We start from the raw sequence: 20,521 nt of genomic DNA, 5'->3' as shown, positions 1-20,521 counted from the left end.
CTGAATCCAGCAGCACATCAAAAAGTTCATCCACCATGATCAAGTTGCCTTCATCTCTGGAATGCAAGGTTGGGCAACATAACGCAAATCAAGAAATGTAACCCATCACATAAACAAAACCAATGACAAAAACCATGATTATCTCAGTAGATGAAAAAAAGGCCTTTGACAAAATTCAACAGCGCTTTATGCCAAAAACTCTCAATAAACTAGGTAGTGATGCAATGTATCTCAAAATAATAAGAGCTATTAACAAACCTACAGCCAATACCATGCTGAATGGGCAGAAACTGGAAGCATTCCCTTTGAAAACCAGTACAAAACAAGGATGCCCTCTCTCACCCCTCCTATTCATCACAGTATTAAAAGTTCTGGCCAGGGCAATGAGGCAAGAGAAAGAAATAAAGGGCATTAAATTAGGAAAAGAGGGAGTCTAATTGTCTCTGTCTGCAGATGACATGATTGTGTATTTAGAAAACCCCATCTTCTCAGCGAAAATTTCCTTAAGCTGATAAGCAACTTCAGTAAAGTCTCAGGATACAAAATCAATGTGCCAAAATCACAAGCAGTCCTATACACCAATAACAGACAAACAGATATCCAAATCATGAGTGAACTCCCATTCGTAACTGCTACGAAGAAAATGAAGTAACTAGGAATACAACTTACAAGGGATGTGAAGAACCTCTTCAAGGAGAACTACAAACCACTGCTCAAGGAAGTAAGAGAGGATACAAATGAATGGAAAAACATTCCACGTCGCTCATGGATAGGAAGAATCAGTATTGTGAAAATGGACACACTGCCCAAAGTAATTTATAGATTCAATGCTATCCCCATCAAGCTACCACTGACGTTTTTCACAGAATTGGAAAAAACTACTTTAAATTTCATCAGAACCAAAAAAGAGTCCACATAGCCAAGACAATCCTAAGCAAAAACAACAAAGCTGGAGGCATCATGCCATCTGATTTCATATTACACTACAAGACTACAGTAACCAAAACAGCATGGTACTGGTAACAAAACAGATATATAGACCAATGGAACAGAACAGAGGCCTCAGAAATAATGCCATACATCTGCAACCACCTGATCTTTGTCAAACCTGACAAAAACAACCAATGGGGAAAGAGTCTCTAATTAATAAATGGTGTTGGGAAAACTGACTCGCCGTAGGCAGAAAGCTGAAACTGGATCCCTTCTTTACACCTTACACAGAAATTAACTCAAGATGGATTGAAGACTTAAATGTAAAATCTAAAACCATAAAAACCCTAGAAGAAAACCTAGGCAATACCATTCATGACATAGGTATGGGCATAGACTTCACGATTAAAACACCAAAAGCAATGGCAACAAAAGCCAAAATTGACAAATGGAATCTAATTAAGCTAAAGAGCTTCTGCAAACAAAAGAAACTATTATCAGACTGAACAGGCAGCCTACAAAATGGGAGAAAATTTTTGCAGTCTATCCATCTGACAATGGGCTAACATCCAGAATCTATAAAGAACAAACAAATTTACAAGAAAAGAAACAACCCATCAAAAAGTGGGCAAAAGATATGAACAGACATTTTTCAAAAGAAGACATTCATGCAGCTAACAAACATATGCAAAAAGGCTCATCATCACTGGTCATTAGAGACATGTAAATCAAAACCACAATGAGATACCTTCTCATACCAGTTAGAATGGCGATCATTAAAAAGTCAGGAAACAACAGATGCTGGAGAGGGTATGGAGAAATAGGAGTGCTTTTACACTGTTAGTGGAAGTGTAAATTAGCTCAACCACTGTGGAAGACAGTGTAGTAATTTCTCAAGGATCTAGAAATAGAAATATCATTTGACCCAGCAATCCCTTTAATGAGTTTATACCCAAAGGATTATAAAATCCCTCTACTATAAAAACACATGCACACATATGTTTATTGTGGTACTGTTCACAATTGCAAAGACTTGGAACCAACCCAAATACCCATCAATGATAGACTGGATAAAGAAAATTTGACACATATACACCATGAAATACTATGCAGCCATAAAAAAAGGATGAGCTCATGTCCTTTGCAGGGACATGAATGAAGCTGGAAGCCATAATTCTCAGCAAACTAACACAAGAACAGGAAGCCAAAGACCACATGTTCTCATTCATTAGCAGGAGTTGAACAATGAGAACACACTGACACAGGGAAGGGAACATCACACACTGGAGCCTGTCAGGGGGTTGGAGGCTAGGGGAGGGATAGCATTAGGAGAAACACCTAATATAGAGAACTGGTTGATGAGAGCAGCAAACCACCATGGCACATATATGCCTATGTATATACAAACCTGCACATTCTGCACATGTAACTCAAAACTTAGAGTATAATTAAAAAAGAAATTCATAATTGTTTCTAGTAAATTAACAAACCTGTGATTATTGGTATTACAGGCCATATAACTATTATTGTATGGTTTAAAAACGAACTGCTCAAGTATTTTTGCATTGTTACCAGAATTGAAATGATTTTAAAAACTTATGTCCATGAGAAGCAGAAATTATTTATTTCATATCTTCTGTGTCAAATACTAGCAGACACAGATCATTCTTTTTAGGTGCCTTTTTGGTATTAACACTAGGGTATCATTGAGTTCACATCTATCTTTCCATTTTTAAGCACATAATAGCATTTACTGCTCTAGCAAAACACATTATTAAATTTTATTTTCAGAACTAGAGTTGCTAATAAGAAATAATAATGTATGAAAATATAGAAGGAGAGAAAGAGAGATAAGAAGTGGGGACAGTGGAGAGACTACATCATCATAGACCATATCCTGAATTCTGCAAGAAAAAGTGTAAATAAATAGGAACATGGGGAAAGCACAATACAACTCAAAAAGGCAAATAGCTTATAGGGAACACTATGAGTACAACATTTCTGTTACTTTCTATACCCCTTAAACAATGAGATGACAACCATATCATTTAAGCAAAGCTGTACTAATATAAGAACACAACATTTTCTTTTCCTCTTAGATGTTTCTGATGAGAAATGAACACTGCTTTTGGACACAGTTTGTGTAGCCTCTAATCACAGTATTGAAATGTACTTTAATTATTTACCCTTTAAAATTAGAATGATTAAACGAAATAGATATTTTTATATAGTTTATCTATCTGTTTGTTTGCCTTATGTTTAAAAGTTGGCCAGAATTTGAAACTCATATAATCATCTTTAGACTCTTCTATCTGCCCCAGATGTGGTTTTCAATTTTTGCACAAATACATTAAAAGGACTTTTTCTACCTTGGACTTGACTGCTCAGAGTTGATGCCCTCTAAATGGAAAGCCAACGGTGGCCAAAGGTGGCAGAGCAGCATGCCTAATAAACAATACTGATCAGACATAAAATATTAAGTTAATGTTCTCAGGCCAGTTTTTTTTCCATATAATATGCATAAGATAGTAATGGGCATCTGTTAAATAGATCCATGAATATTATCAGATTATTCTCTTTTTCCCTCAAGTGTACTCTGCCCACCCTCCCAATTCCATATGTCCTTGGTCCCATTCTCCCTTACCTGCTCTTATTTTAACATCTTCACTGCCCCTTCACCACTGCATCATCCAATCAGTCACAAGAACTGCATCATCAAGTTCACATTCTCTTAAAAAAATAGAACCCTTTATTGTGTTCTTTTTATTAAGTTTTTATTCTGTTTCTTAAAAGGACAAACTGTGTTCTCAAGGCAGACACTATATTATGTTGAAATGATCTATACCTGTGTTTTGCCCTTTCCAAATTTCATACTCCTTGAGCAAGGACTCAGCTCTGTTGATTTTTGGATATCCAGTAGCCAGAAAATTTCCTCATTACACATCAGATGCCCAATAAACAGTATGTGAACTAAACTGAATCTATCACCCACTTATCTCTTATTATTTTGAAATATGACTTCTGTTCTCTTCTCCTGAGGTCAACCAAATAACCCTTTCTCTTCTCTTAGATGCTTCAACCTGTTGGCAGCATTTAACAGTGCAAAAGCATAGGCTTTGGAATCAAACAGCTCAGCTACTTGCTACTTGGTGACTTTGGACATGTAACCTAACCCCTCTGAAAACCAATTTCTTCCTTTGTAAAATTAGGGTAAGAATATCTCTCTAATAGAATGCATGAAAAGATTAAATAACATTGTGTACATATGGATCTGGATATATAGTTGATATTCAATGTATATTAGTTCTTTGCTCCTTCCTCTTCTACCCTTCCTTCTCTACAACACCACAGTCTATGTTCCACCTTCCTAGTTATTACACTTCTCAGGCTCCTCCATTACTATTCTAGTAGAGATTCCAAGGATCTGTCATTCCTTGTTCTTTCATTATTTACATTATTTCCCTCAATAATCTCATCTGATCTTCCAATTTAACTACTGCTTTTAGTCCCTACTTAGTTAACTACAAACATCTCTCCAGCCTCTCTCATGGTCCCCCACAGTAGGCTAGTCATCTGCACAATGCTCCTAAGTTCAAGTACTAAATTTCCCACTCTCCTGCCTCCACTCTCCCAATATGCTTATCCCACCCCCGGCAAAACAGCCCTGGCCTCCTAACTCCCCTGACCAAATGCTTTCAGTAGCTCTAACAGTCTTCAATGAAAGCTGAATACTTGAGTTTGGTATTCAAAAGTCTCCATAGCCTAGTCTTTATTTGCTACTTCAACCATATTTTCCATGACTCTCACAGAGTCACCTTATGCTTCAACCAAATTTTCAGTACTTCATTAATGATTCCTAATATTACTTACCCCATCTCCTTACCCTAAGGCTTCTCGAATGTCCACATCCCAGTTCCCACCTTTTTCAATCCTAGGTAACCCACTAGGCCCAACGGTAATGTCCCCTCTCCATGAAGACTTCCTTGGATTCCACAGCTAAGAGCTATCTTTCCTTCTTCTAAGTACCAAGACAGTTCAGCAGTCTCTCTCGAGTAGTCATTGTCTGCAAAATAATAGCTATTCATATCTATTTATTTTACAGCCTGCTAGCCTGCACATCCTTCCCCCATTCCCAATGCTTTTTACCCCCTCCCTATTTCCACTTACCTCCATAACCTGGAGAAGAACTTAAAGAGGCTTTAAAAAGCCAGACAAACCAGTATATTAAATCAGAAAGTTAAATGTATATGCATAATCAATTTAATAAACCTTCCAGGGAATAGCTGAATGCACCCAGAAGAGAACATTGTTCCTATGTGCCCAAGGCTATGAGAGATACAACCCTAGGATCTCATCTGTGTTCTGAGTGGTAAAGATTACTGGAAATCTGACCGCCAGATAACTGGAGTGTTACTGTACAGCCAACGCTTCTTGCCAAAGATTTATAATTAACAACAGAATCAGCTGGCATTACTAAACTATTTTTTGTTTCTTTAATCTCCTTTTCCTCCCTTTTGTTTTCTTCTTCCCTGTTTGTGACTGATAGAGCCAGATGATCAATAATCTTTCTTTCACCAACTCTGATCATCATCTTTGCTACTGCCTGGATGCAACTATTCAGTTTAATACATTAATCCTTTGGTTGAAATTCTTAAACCACAATTCTTTATTAAAGGACCATCTTGGCATCCATGTGCTGGTAGCAGCTTGTCTGGTGGCTCAAAAAAATAAATCTGAATGAAGCATCTCTTTCCCCCAAAAGATCTGAACCGAAGAAAAAGAAAGATAGAGAAAGATTTCAGCTCATAGACACAATAAAATATATGGAAAGAAAATTGAATCTTATTACATAAATTAAAGAACAGGAAAGTTTCACCTTATAATTACAATTAGATATCAACATGCCATTTAATGACAAAGTGCTGAGAAATACTGTGGCATTTTATTGAATCTTACTCTCATTATTATTCCAATGAGAAATAGAACACACACTGTACTGGTTAGCAGACCGAACCTTTGTACGATGCTGTAACCTTTGGTGGAGCCCAGTGATTTTTGTTGCTTTTCAGAAAGATATTAAAGTGACAATGTGGCAGGCCATTTTTTCCACCACACACACTAAAACTAGTGTGCATGCAGCAGAACCCTGCCAAAGCACGTTGCATTCATACAAAGATCCATACAGATCTTAATCATAAAATAATCCATTCTGTACTCTGTTTTTATGACATTTATATGAATCTGGCCACAGCCTCATCAAGCAGTTCACAGAGGAAAATTGTTCTATTTATGTGGTTGAGACAGGGTGGACTTGATTTTCAAGCAAAGAGAGAAAGAAAGAAATGCCTAATTTTTGTAGTCACAAATCTGGAACTCAAAAGGACTATTTTACACCATTTTGTAACTATATTTGTAACAGAGAATCCAAAGAGATGAGCTTCTCTTTGTCTGTCCCCTGTCAGTAGTAAAGTCATATATCGATATTTCTGAAACTTAGAGGCTGAGTGAAGACACCTGGAAATAGTTTTCTCCTTTTCTATTCAGTTGCAAAAGGCAAAAAAAAAAAAAAAAGAAGAAGAAGAATGTGTGGGTAAAAGTAGAAAGTAAACTTTCCAATGTGCATCTGCTTTAATTTATTCTTGCCTCTGCATTTTAAGAACCAATAATTTTTCAATTAATTTCCCCAACTTTTCCTCTTTACTTCTTTATATATCTCAAATGCATACACACACACAAGTCACCTCAGAAAATTTGTTCAGACTCATCTGCCCTTTCTTTCAGGCGTGTGCTGATGGCAAAAATGAGTCTATGTGCTTGCTTAACTCTAAGCAATAATAGTTATCTGGACTCTATTAAGGCACATGAAAATGAAGACAACATTTTATTTCCTCTAACTTCTCTGAGAAAGCTAAATTTTGGGGTAAACTATGTGAAATAGTAATCTGGGCAAAAATACCTCCCTGGTATGCTGACAATAATATTTCACCCCTTTATACTATTTTTGCTCATCGATACTAGGCTACAATACTCCCGCATGCACTTTAAGTTTTATGTCATCACTTACAGCTCTCTTAGATGCTGCAGCCTTTTTTCCTCAAGGTCGGAAACTAGACTCTGATGATATAAATCCTGCATTCATGACAAAGATATGGGTTCAAGTTTCCTGGTTCCTTTAAAGATACCATTATTATTTGAGTCTGAAATAACTACAGAAGATCCAGGATCATGTAGAAAAATCAGACACCGTGTGGCCCCAGGAGCCACATCAAATGTGGACGTTTTTGCACATGCTTCATCAGAAAATAAAACCAGTTTCCTTTTCCCTTTCAAATAATAAAGAACAATCCTCCCTTCTTTTAGAACGAAGAGGGGAAAAAGAGGAAATGCCAATAAGTTGAACACTGTTGTAAGAAACTGCATTAATGTGAATAATTATGTAATGATTGCTTCTAATTAAATGAGGATAATGTTCAGGGTGTTCTTTTTCCTTTTGTTCAGAAACCACTGGTATTTAGGTAATATGCTATACATTGCTTTCTTTCTGTAGCCACCCCTCCCCTAAATAAATGACAACATAAATAGACACATAAACTCCATATGAATCATTAGTGTGTGAGATACTGTTACCCTGAGGCTGCTGTAATTCACATATAGCCCCTTCCTTCTATTTCAAATCTTTAAAATATTTTCTTTTCAAATACTTATAAAAGCACGTATGGTTGAAATAAAAATAAAGCACATACAGATGATATTTTTAAGCACAGCATTTTCATACCAGAAGGAAAGTAGTCAGGCATGTTCTGTTTCTCTGGGTCCAGTACACATTTAGGGAAAATAAGAGCTTAAAAGTGATGAGGACCAAGAAGAGATTGTAGAACTACTTTAAAGTATTGCAACTGTTGTTTAGAAAAGAAATGACATCTTTTTTGCGGTCCTTTTTCCTAACATGAAAGTTTATGACAGCATGTGCATTTCATTGTTAAAAGCGTGTATGTTTCACATGTAACCACTATGTGAGGATGAGAGGTTGTAGACAAATCTCAACCATCTGAAACTATGTTATGATTAAAAAAAAATCCCCTTTTTCAGAAAAAAAGTACTGAAAAGTTTGACCTGTTTATTAATATCAATGTAATCTTACGCTTAAGCCAATCCTAAGTTATAGGAAATGATCTTCAAGGTAAAGACTGCCATAAATCCTGAAAATCTAACCTGAAAGCCCATTTTCTAAAGATAAAGAACTGCCAAGTTAGCATTAATAGCCCCTCCTACTGCAAGTCTTTTCCAAACTTTTAAGATGTCAGCTTTCTAATGAAAGTTAAGACAAATCGTAACAGCAAAGCTGAGAGTTCAGCATGCAACAAGGAGGTTAAGCGCATACCTGGCTCATGTGTGTGTCCTGCAGAACAATGAGAAAATCCTACAGGAATCTGTGAGGGTAGCAAGAAAGCTTATTAATGTTTTTTTACCAATCTGGCAGATATCCATCTCCCTAAAGTGTGCTTTCCTTGACAACATTGGATTTAAAGGAGTGACATCTTTTCCATTTGAAAAATATATGTCAGATATGTCTTTACCAACACATGTAACCAGACATAATAAAGACAAAAGAGTGCAAAGTAGGTGCCAGGTTAAAAGAAGAGCCCCAAGGCTGCATTTACAAGTGAAGCTCACGCACTGAATACATCTTGTTCAAAATGTAGCAGAGAGAATTTTCCTGGAACAAGAAGCAATTGCACAATGGAGACGTGTCATAATGTACATTTAAGTTATATGATCACAACCATACATAACTTGGACAAAAAGATAAATAAGTAAACAGAAATAGATCTATGTATGTACCAAGGCAATTTTGCCGATATTTCTACAGAATAAGCCTGAAATAAGGGACATGAAGCCACTCTTCATTCAGTCAGTCCCAGTTCTCACATACCTTTCATATATTAAACAGCTTCCAGCACTGAGGATGAGTCTAGTGTATAGAGATAACCATTCTTTTCAACCACATGACCCTGAAGACAGACTACTTTATTTATATTAAAGCAAAAAACACCCATCTATTCCAATTTTGGAAGAAAACCATGCTGCTTTGGACTTATTAAACGAAATAGAATCCATGGTCCCCAATGAGGCAGCTTTCTAAGGAAGGATTCTTAAGGTAATTTTGTCTAAATACAATTTTCTTCTTCTATCCAGACTTTAGAAATTAGGTCTTAGCCATATATAATATAAGTGCATCTATACAACTTTTTTTTTACACAAACATTTAACATTGCCAAGAGAACCGATCCCTGGTACCCATTAAAGAAACCAATTGGCAAACAAAAAGACTTTAATGAGTATCTACAGTATGCCAAGCTAGATGCTATGGGCAATAAAAGAAAACTAAGTATATGATATCAATCCTCAAGTAATTAAAAGATGATGCATGAATAAAATTGCAGAGACCAGACCAAGATTTTTTAGTACATAACAATCATGAATCTTTCTATTCCATGAATCAAATTCTAGAAGGATGAAAGGAAAAACATTATGAGGGTGATATGAAATAATCTGAGAAGAATTTATGTGGGTGGTGCTTGAGATGAATATTTAAATTGGTGGCATGGATTACATAGAATGAATGAAGCTCTAGGTTAAAGTTACTGCTGTCTGGTTAAATAACCAACGAGCACGAAATAGACAATCCTACCTCAACAATTTTTAGCACCCAAATAATGATTTTTAAAAAGCAGAGTGACATATTCAAATAGAACAAATTGGATGTCCATTATGTTTTAGAATTCAAACAGGACATTTTGAAAATGACATTAGAATAAACTCTAGAAGGCTTTCAGATAAACCATTGGTTTGGCACTTTGCATACAGTAGTCCTCGAATTTTTCAGGTGAATTGGGTTCTAGTCCAACCTGAACACAAGGAAAGGATTTTTGATCACAGTGCAAAGATTGCAGTTCAACTTAGAAGTTTTCAAGCAGATCAAGGTTACACATTTGTATATACTATGAAAATCTCATAAGAAGCCAAAGATCCTAACAGAATATCCAAAGCAACTACTAATTCCTATTACATTGAAAGGAAACTCAGGAATGAATAAAACACACATAAAAACAACCACATTGTGAGGTTTTTTTCATTCTGAAACAAAACAAAAATTATGATCAAATTGATGATCTACATAAGAAGTTTGGTCATAGAACAATCAACAATACTTTTTTATTCTTTTTTTAGAAACACGTATTTGTCATTTATATTAATATATCAATGAATACACTCAACTTCACATTGTTACAGATGTAAGTTAGTCCAAGCCCTATTAACATGAACATACAGAACTTGGAAAACAGCATAATTAACTAATTCACTAATTTGGGATAACTATGTTTATCCCCCCCCACCAAAAAAAAACAAAAACTAAACAGAAGAAACTCAGCAAACAACAATTGAAGAATCTCTAGTTGTTGTGAACTAGCAATATCTGGGAAGCAACAGGCCATTAGCAATGTTGCAGCACATAGAAATGAAGGTATTTTTTTTGATCAAAGCTACCATGTTATCCAAAAGGCAAAGAGACAGACCTGTAAACTGAAAACTCTACAAACAGCAGCAAATCACAGAAAGTCTACAGAAGCAAATAGTCACGCAAGGATTGATTGCAGGAGCCTCCAACTCTCTTTCTGGGATTAATGCCCGTAAAGATAGAAACACCATCATCAGTGTCATCTTACAAACAAAGGACCACGGTATAGAGAGAACAATATTAATTATTGTCAAAATAACTTGTGCACTCAGCGATTTCAATAGGAACAATCAGTTTAAGTGGCAGTGGCAACTTCTCAACATAAAACACACTTGCTGCAATCCAAACTAGATTTAAAGAGAGGTGAGCAACTGCCTTAGTTGTTTAATCTGGTTATATTTGAGCTAAAGTAGTTCACATTTTTAGAATGAACAACTCAAAGGCGTAATTGTTTTTGTCATCTGCACAGCAATTTTACTCCTGAATGCATTGTTTTAGGCAGGAATTAATAAAAATTGCATGCGCTTCAGGTGCTGGGTAGATCACCCTCTTCCACATAGCCCAGCCTGAAGCTGTGAATGCTCCTTTTCTTATTATCAGTTAATAATTCTCTCTCATTGAGGCAAATTAGGAACTTGACTGTGTTAGAGAGTCCAGAACACTGCTAGAGGCAAAAGGGGGCTAAATGGCAGAAATTCCTCTCTGAGCAAGATGCATGAAGCACGACATTGTGTCCACCACAAAAGCCGCTCTGTATTTTTGATCCTTTCTAATTTAATTAGCCCAAGAGGTAGCGCATTAATTTGCCAAGAATTCTTCTGATGCGAAAGCTGCCCTTATTGCAGTGAAGGGAAAAAATAACCTGCGTGCTACAGTGGCATGCCAGTAATGAAAGGGGGTTATTTTTGTGTTACAAATGGCATTGCAGGGTTACAAGAGACCTTTAAACCTTTTTATCTCTGGTTAGGTCATATGTAACACAGTGCAACACAAAGCACTAATTAACCAATTCTGGTCCAGAAACCTTTTAGAACACTTAAGAGAGTTACCCAGTTAGAACCCAGGTCAAATGCATTGCTTTGTTTTGCATTTAAAAACTGAAAACACCTTCTGGTGTGTATATTAAAAAATAGAGCAAAAAAATTATCAATCGAGAGTTCAGTTACTCTATGGACCCAGCACATGAGACATTTATTCTGGTCTTTGTTTTCTTTCTGTTTAATGATATTCTTTATGTGGGCAAGCTGGAGCCTTGAAGTCCCTTAGAAGGTCTCTTGGCTCTTTATGCTGTATTTGTTTGGTAAATTGTCTCCATGTTAATCTTCTTCATCAAATACTTGGAGTCAGTTTTGAAAACCTTTGATCAGATCTACCACCACCACACTTCTTCCTTGCCATGTGCTTCTGATATGTGCTCATGCACTCAAATGGGTCATTTACTCATTAAAGAACGAGAAACATGCATGCTACCATGATAAGTCCTCCCCAATACTTTGAACTGTTAATTAAGCCTATGTAATCATGTCTCCTGTTTGCAGAACTATTTCTTTTCTAGAAATTACAGGATCCCATTTAGGGACTTTCAACACCCTTGTCGTTTTCCCTCATCACTTTCCAACCCTGTTGCCTGAATGTGGCTTGTTAAAACACTCAGGAAAACCTGAGGATTATTACATTTTACATATAATTCTCCTGTGCCCTTAATGAAAACCAGTGGAAGACAATGGCTTTAAAGTAAAGCACTGATATTTTCCTTCCTCCCTGCTTCTGGCTAGAAATCTGTGAATTAGGGAGTGGTGGCACTTAAGAGTATTTTTGGCTATGCATTATGAATAACCAGAGTTACCACAAGTAGCCTTTTATGGAATAGTGTAAGATTTAGTAGCCAAGCTGAGAAGAGGAAATTAGCATTATCCAGAGGTAGCGCTGGATGGAACCAGGCAGGAAGGTGTGACCAGGTTGAGAGGGCAGAGAAAAGAGGAAAGAAGAACATCTGGGAAAAGAGAAGGATCGTTCACAAAAGCAACTTTGTGGGCAAGAGGTTTTTAAATAGTGAGGAAAAAAGTAACAGTGATTGGGCATTAATTGCAAGGGAAAGATGGGGTTGGAGGGAGAATTAAATAAGAATATCTTAGTCTATCAATGTTTTCTCATGGACAACAATATGAAAACAATCTCATTTGTTAAAACAGAGATTGTCCTATCATCAAAATGTCTTTATTTTTAAAGGCAACATCCTTCTAGAAATTTTTCCCTGAACCTAGAAATACCTTTCAGATTTATACCGTATATTTAAAAAAAAAAAAAAAACTTTAATTTTTGTTTAAAAGTTTTTAACATATACATACATATATGTGTGTGTGTGTATGTGTGTGTATACACACATTCTGTTTAAAAACCAGCAGCTACTTAGTAAAATCATACCTTTCTTACTTCAATTTAGAGTTCATATGTAATACGATTAATATCACCACATAGGAACAAGATAACTCAGCTGAGAATGTGCTTTTATGGATACATGTTAAACTGTTCTCGTTTTTCCAGGTTGTCCAAGAGATTTGAAAGGGTAAAAAGATTTTTTAATACATAGTAAATACTTCTGAAACAGTGAATTAAAATGAAAAACAGATGACACATTTATTCAACTTTTCGCTTCTGTAACATCAAACAGCACATTTTCTTCAAATGGTTTCATCAGCGGACTGGGAACCTCTTAAATTGATTGACTCAAACATGTCACTTATTTGATGATTGGAGGTTTATAAAACAGTCCCTAGTTTTTTTCATCTGCTGACATGTTACATATCTCTCACAATAGATTAAAAGGTAGCATCTAGTCTCATGCTTTCTCTACAGATAATTTTAACTTTTCAACTAAAATGAAGATACAAAGTATGCTAAGAGATGCCTTGCAATTTGGAGTTATTATTTTTATTAGGTTTCTTATTTTAAGACTGATAAAGGTGATTTAAATGCTATCTACAAAAAGAAAAAAACTGAACAATTTACTTTTTCAAGGGTGATATGCAAGCATGCAAACTTAGTCAAAGCAATAGAGGAAAAACAAATGACAAGCATTTGCAATGTGACAGGAAAAAATGGCAAAATCATTATTTTAAGCCAATGCTGAATAAATAGTAAGAAATTACTTTCAATGATGTGATAAATTAGATGTTTTTCCCGAGTTCCAGATACCTTTATAATCTTAGAGACCACAGCAGAGCCAGGACAGTTTACCTACATCTGCTTTAGAGATAAACCTAGTGCCCTCAGATCTCAATTCCTGCTTCCTAAAATACCACGAAGCCCACACCAGGGTACTCAGGTCTGAGAATGCACTTATTTCTGAGAGTGCATATGTCCCTGGAAATCTGTTGATATTTAAATTACAGCACTCTCAGTTGGGTAAAGTTGAAGAGGAACAAAGTATAATCCTCCCTGGAGAAAAACAGAGTGAAAGACCAAAAGCAAAAAACAGATGTCTCCCCAAACATACCAGAAATGAAGTAGGGTATTTAGTCAACTGTACCTTGACCATTTAGCATGAGCCTGAAATGAATACCCTGAGGGGATGTACCAGGTGGGTCATAGTCCTCACAGATGACACACTAAAGCTTGGAGAATGAACTCTCTACAAAGATGTCAGCAGGGAAACTATCCAGGGATGGAACATTCCAGGACAAAGGACAGCAGAGAGCTGTTACACATGAGGTCTGAAGGGTCAAAGGAAGGAATGGTTACCACAGCCCTGAGAGAGTGTGTGCAGAGGATCACTTACTCAACAGGGACTGTGGCTTTGCTAGAGCCCCCCAGCCAGCCCACAGCCAGAAAGAGAATCAAGGAATCAACATCCCAATCCCACTCTCTTCCCAGAACCCTCTGCTCTATCATTGTCAGTCTTGAGAGAGACTAATGAGAAAGCAGAGGGCAGCACCTGGAATCAGTCTCCCTGGCAGACAGTGGACTGGAAGTGCAGTCATAAGATAACCAGTACAGAGCTCTTATTATTTAACAGTGGAGAAGACACATTGCTTAACATTTTGCAAAATGTTATCAGAAACAAACCTTATCAGAAACAAACAAAAAAAGTGTCTTTTTCAGATAGAACATTTGACAATACTCTGGGATTTTTAAAAATACATATGTATACACCCATATACTGAATTATTTTCAAGAGAAAAACAAGTCAAATATAAAACTGTAAATATTTAGATAAAATTATAAAATATAAAAATACATAAAATTATAGATAATTTTGAAAACTGTGCAACCAGCCTCACTTTCTCTACCATTGAGAAATAGAGTATATCCAGTTAAGATATTATAACATATGAGGAAAAGTAAGAGAAGGAGGAGGAAAAAAGTGGGGATGGGAAGACAGATAACCAAAAGGGGAAAAAAAAGATTGAAGCATGGTTCTTTTTATTTTCCTATTTTACCCTGCAATGCAGCCCTGGAAAATGTGTTAACCCTTAGAAGCTGGAATACCTAGATCCCTGAATCTAATAGCTCTCTGGACCATTTTAGAGACAAAAGTTTTTCTTAGGACAAACTGCTATTTCTCACCTTACCTTCTAAACAATCTTAGGAAGAAGATACCTAGAAATATGGAAGTACCATTTTCTAGTTGGTAGGGAATGAGAGACACTGAAAACCTATTTCCACAACACTCTATTTCAGATCTAGATTTCTATTCTCCACTCATGATCCAGCTTTCTTGCCTCCAATATCAATGAGTGAGGCTCCTTTGGAGACACAAGGGATCCCAAGTCATGAGTCATACAGAGATAGACTTTACGTATGCAACCTCAAGGGACAGTTTCTGATGAACTGCTTCCTTTCTTACTTTCCTGACCCTGCCAAGCATTCCCCTACCCGTGCAGAAGATAGTTTACTAGTACAACTGAAAACATCTAAACTAATTCTTCATTGTCCTGTCATGTTGAAAACCAACTTAAGTACATCTTTCTACCTTTCTTCATTCTTTCCTTCATCCTTTCCTCTTTTTAACATGCATTTGTTCTATTGACATTTACTGAGCATCATTTTGCTGCCATTGTGCGAAGATGAGGATACAAAATAATACATCAAGATTCCTAATCTTGAGCAGCATGCAGTGCGGTAAAATACACAGTATCACACTGTCCTTTCTGACACTTCTGGAACACAACAGAACATATATGGTACACATGTGCACCATAGGCATAAATACATATGCATGGTTTTAGATATACATAGTCTAAGTATGAAATACCTCCAGTCCCTTGGGAAAAGATCCTCCCCCACTTACCACGCTCTCTTCTGGCATCCTTCCTATATCTCCTGATCTCTCATTTCAACAGGTTTTTAAGAACTGAACATATGTAAGGATGCTGAAGCCCACTCAGAATGGGAAACACATAAGTTCGTTCCTGGATGAGGGTTAAGAGTGGTAGGAGTTGGTAATCAGCTCTAGAAGAAACAGAAGGAAGTAAATAAAAGGTTGATATATGGAGATGAAATTATAAAGATGTGGTAAAAACTGAAGACTAAGATTCCCTTCAAAAAATATTTTATATCTTTCTAATATTTCTTTCACTAAAATGTAATCCTCTAGAAACAAAGAGACCTAAAATTTAATCTTTAGAACAAAATTTCATAAGGACAAATAATATACAAGAAAGTTGTTTCATTGTGTAGTTATTTTTTCCCTAAAGTACCTGCTTTAAGACAGAACACATATTTGCAGAGCCATTAGAATCACCTGGGGAGCTTTAAAAACTATCAGGTCCAGGTCCAAACCAGACCAATTAGACTAAAATCTTTGGGGTCAGCCCAAGCATCAGTATGGTTTCAAACTCCCCAGTTGATACTACGTGTAGCCATGGTCATAAGTAATAAATATATATTTAGACATATGATTATGTGTTACATGCCTATTATCTTTTAGTAAAAGAAAATTCTCAGCTATGTTTTGTTTTTGATAAGTCGTTGTCAATAATTTATTATAATAATCTATAGCTATAGCTTTAAAGTCTTTTAAAACTAAAGATATTTAGGTTTTTGATATTATATAATTTTGAATAAAATATAGAAGATTTAATGCTTAATAATAAAATGAGCCACCTAGAAATATAGCAATGTCTTTTTAGGCAGACAGAGCTAAGACCAGAATAATGAGGCAAAGTTTTTATTCAAGCTACTACCTCCCACCCACATACTCTTTTTCCTCTTCTAGCCCATGCTTGGAGTCTATTGTAGAGAAATTAGTCTAGCAATTTTAAATCCAAGTAATGTTGACTTAGAGGAACTCTAAAGTCTCCTTCATCTAAATTGTCAATAATTTCATAGCTATGTTTCCTTTTCATTCATTTTAGTAAGCAGTGCAAGTCACTGTTTTTGAGTCCATTCACACAATTTAGGCAACAGTGACTAAGCTAGGCTTGTGCTGTGTGCAGCACAGCTACTGAAATAAGGAGGAGATTAGTCTTTAGAGGTATGCTTACAAGGTATGGAAACCCAGATTAGCTCTGGCATATAAACTACCAAAAATGTTCTTGTTAACTGGGCAACATATTTTCAAAAGGTGCAGAATCCACTTTGTTTCTATCACTTGTCAGAGTTAAGCATAAACAATGTACAAACAAATAAACTGTGCCAGTATAAAATGTAATACTTGTTTATGAGACACTTCCAGAATCTGACAGTGGCCCTCTGTTAACAATATTTAGGCCATAACTATATTGGCCAAATTTTACCAAAAAAAAAAAAAAAAATTCTGAAGCTTCTGGTAATGTTAAATAGCTTTATAACTTTCCTTATATCTCGTTTCTAATCTCAGATTAAATCAGACCAGAGTTATCAATTTTAATGATCATAATGTCACACTAAGCAAAAAGATGAATAAGATGAATAAACTAAGAACCTGTGTATATTGTAAGCTAACATTCTCTTAATCCCGGACTCTCTATCCTTTGGAATTTTATGAACCAGTAAAACATCTCCAAAAACGTTAAAAATTAAAAAAGAAAAAAAAAAGTTGCCATTTTTTTTAAAATTTTGCCAAGGAAGGACATTAAATGAGGAGAATAAAACCAGATCCACTATTATAATTACATCATTATATCATGTAACACTAAAAGAGGAAGTATAGACTCTGTCAATAAAGGATGGTTCCGTAAAAATAGTACACTTAATGAAATTTTTATCATTTTCTTGAATATCTAATTTCACTACAATCCAGTGAAAATGTCATCAGAGATCAGCCTGGGTCCACTGACTGGTACTCGGGAGCCATTGTTCTCAGGGTATTCGTCTAGACTCCTGCCTAGTTTCCTGGAAAATTCTGCCTGCAATCTCATTCATACCTGGGCAGAGATTCCCCTTCTGGTCCTTTCAAAGGGCAACTAGCGTATTCATGACAAATCTGGAAGGAGTACTTCTCCATCCAGTTTAGAAATCACAGTTTTACCAGAGCTTGCAAAAATGTTGGCAAACAGCAAAACAGTCACTTTCCTCAAAAATACAATGTATATGAAGTCACAGTCCTGTTTGTTTCCAAGTAAAAGCTTTGGCAGCAACCAAAACAAAGAACCTGATTCCTGTGAATCAGAAAAAGAACTTATGGCCTGCCAGTCTTGTAAGCTCAGAGTTTTCCACATTGCATGTGATTTTATAGATTTAGCTAAAGTATAGCAAGATTGCTTTATCTTACAAGAGCATTTATTACCTGATATTCAGGACAATAGGAATAAAAATTACCTTGTTCATTTTCTAAAGTCACAATGGTATAAGACTGATCTGCCATGACTGAGATAGATTCAGTACCACATAAATTTTCTTCCCCAAGTGGGCAGGATATCTGTAAAATTACCCAATGATCCTGTTTTCTGTTATTACAATGACATTCAGATAGTTTATTCTAAAGCCAATACTTATTTGAAAATTCTGGAAACCAGTCATTTGATGCCATTTGAAACATTGAGAACATCCTACAAAAGATTTGAACCATAGATTTTAAGTTAACTGTAAATTAACTAACTTAATTATAAACAAACTTTTATTTATTTTAGTTTTTCATTTATTTCAGTTTTTTAAAAATTTAAGTTTTTCTTAACAGTACTCTCACATTTGGTAAAAAGAAAACATAGCTTTATTAGTCTGTTAATCATTATGTCTTTCTTAATCGATCTGTTTCTGCTCTTTTTCAACCATAATCTCAAAACCATAGATGCATTTCAGGGGATGATGGTGCCAATACACAAGAGAATGTCCCCGAATTTTCTATACCCCATATTCATGGTGATCTGGAACTTTAACTACTTTGAAACCATTTACAAAGAACTGAAGGACCACACAAAATGGTTCATACTGAAAAAATCTTGCAGGTTGTTTTTCTCCCCAACGTTAAAGGTACAACTCAAAATAATGAGAGGACAGGAACATAAAATGGAAATTCTTAAAAGGACTCTGAACAGGCAACAGGAAGAACTATGCAATCAAAATAAGTAATAATTGAATTTAAGGTGCTTTAGCTAGCTGCAACACAAAAATTATGAATAAATAATTAAAATTAAAATTGAATCAGTCAATTTAAAATTTTTTATTTGAAATCCAAATCAAAGTTTTGTAGTAAGGTACTTCACCTGGAAAAAGAGTAGCCCAGGTTTAAAATGTTTTAGTAAACAAAGACCTTGTCTTAGTTCATTTGTACTGCTATAAAAAGTACCCAAGACTGGGTAATTCATAAAAAAAAAAAAAAAAAAAAATATTTTTCACAGTTCTGAAGGCTGGGAAATCCAAGATCAAGATGCCAGTAGGTTTGGAGTCTGGGAAGGGCTTTTTCTCTGCTTCCACCATGGCATTTTGTTACTGGGTCTTCTGGAAGGGACAAACACTGCGCCCTAACTTGTGGAAAGTTGAAAGGGCAAAAAGGGGCTACTTGATTCCCTCTAACCATTTTATAAGGCACCAATTCCATCCAAGAGGGCAGAACCCCCAGGGTTGAATTATATCCCAAAGACCCCACCTCTTAATAATATGGCATAGGGGATTTAAGTTTTAGTGTGAATTCTGGAGAGGGCACAAACATTCAAATAATAGCAGACCGTCTCTACTGTCCACCCTAAACAAGAATCAAGCCAACAAGCATCAGTGTGCCTCAGTCAAATAGAAGCTATGAAGAGGAACCTTCAGAATGGTACTTACATTTGGCCTACTTTACACTCTTTTTCTTCTATCCCAGTTGTTATTCCCAACATTCCTTACTTCTGTGATTGGATGAAATGCAATTTTAGCGAACTAGCCTACGAAGAATAATTTAATGTTGATTCATGCAGTATTTTATATTTTCAATATTTGAAATGCAAATTTAGATTTGAGAAATTTAATTAATTACACTGTGTATCAGAAAGACATATACAATCACCTAAAAGAAATGTTTTTCCAAGTTCTGCAAGATTTGATTGTATTTGAAATAACCATATCAACAAAAATAAAGTGTGCATTCAAAAATGGTCCATCAAAAGATTTAAAGAAAAAAGTCACAGACATATATTGATAGAGCTAACCAACTCTGTATATGAGCTGGTAGGGCTAACCAGCTCTGCATAAGTATTTCTGGCAGATACTTAGCCAAAAACTTTGAACCATCTTTTTCTTTTTTTTTAAGTTTAACCTTCTTATTTTAATGTATTTTTTATTTTGCCATAATTTTGGGGGTATTGGGATACAGGTAGTATTTGGTTACATGAGTAAATTCTTTCGTGGTGATTTGTGAGATTTTGATGAACCCATCATTCAGGCAATATATACTGCGCCAAGTCCCCAAAGTCTCCAAAGTCCCTTGTATCATTCTTATGCCTTTGCATCCTCATAGCTTACCTTTCATATATCAGTGAGACCATACAATGTTTGGTTTTCCATTCCTGAGTTACATCATTTAGAATAACAGTCTCCAGTCTCTTCCAGGTCACTGAAAATGCTGTTAATTCATTCCTTTTTATGGCTGCATAGCATTCCATCATATATATATATATATGTATCTTATATATATTATATATATATATCATATATATATAAGATATATATATA

General features: G+C 35.6%; 1 long non-coding RNA gene across 3 annotated transcripts in view; it reads right to left on the bottom strand.

The window, feature by feature from the left end:
- LOC116556892 overlaps positions 1-20,521 on the bottom strand; it is a 391,699-nt gene that overhangs the window by 160,981 nt on the left and 210,197 nt on the right. The window contains exon 5 of one of the 3 annotated variants that reach the window (XR_004271234.1): positions 2,387-15,901. The exons of the other annotated variants lie outside the window; for them this stretch is intronic. This is a non-coding gene — a long non-coding RNA (uncharacterized LOC116556892). Of the gene's footprint in view, positions 1-2,386; positions 15,902-20,521 lie in introns of those variants that run through there. 3 annotated transcript variants of the gene reach the window in all.

The sequence above is a fragment of the Sapajus apella genome, unplaced genomic scaffold (genome assembly GCF_009761245.1).
Source record: "Sapajus apella isolate SASKATOON/1434 unplaced genomic scaffold, GSC_monkey_1.0 scaffold18, whole genome shotgun sequence".
In the NCBI taxonomy this organism is placed as follows: domain Eukaryota; kingdom Metazoa; phylum Chordata; class Mammalia; order Primates; family Cebidae; genus Sapajus; species Sapajus apella.
This window is presented reverse-complemented; position numbering and strand designations above follow the sequence as displayed.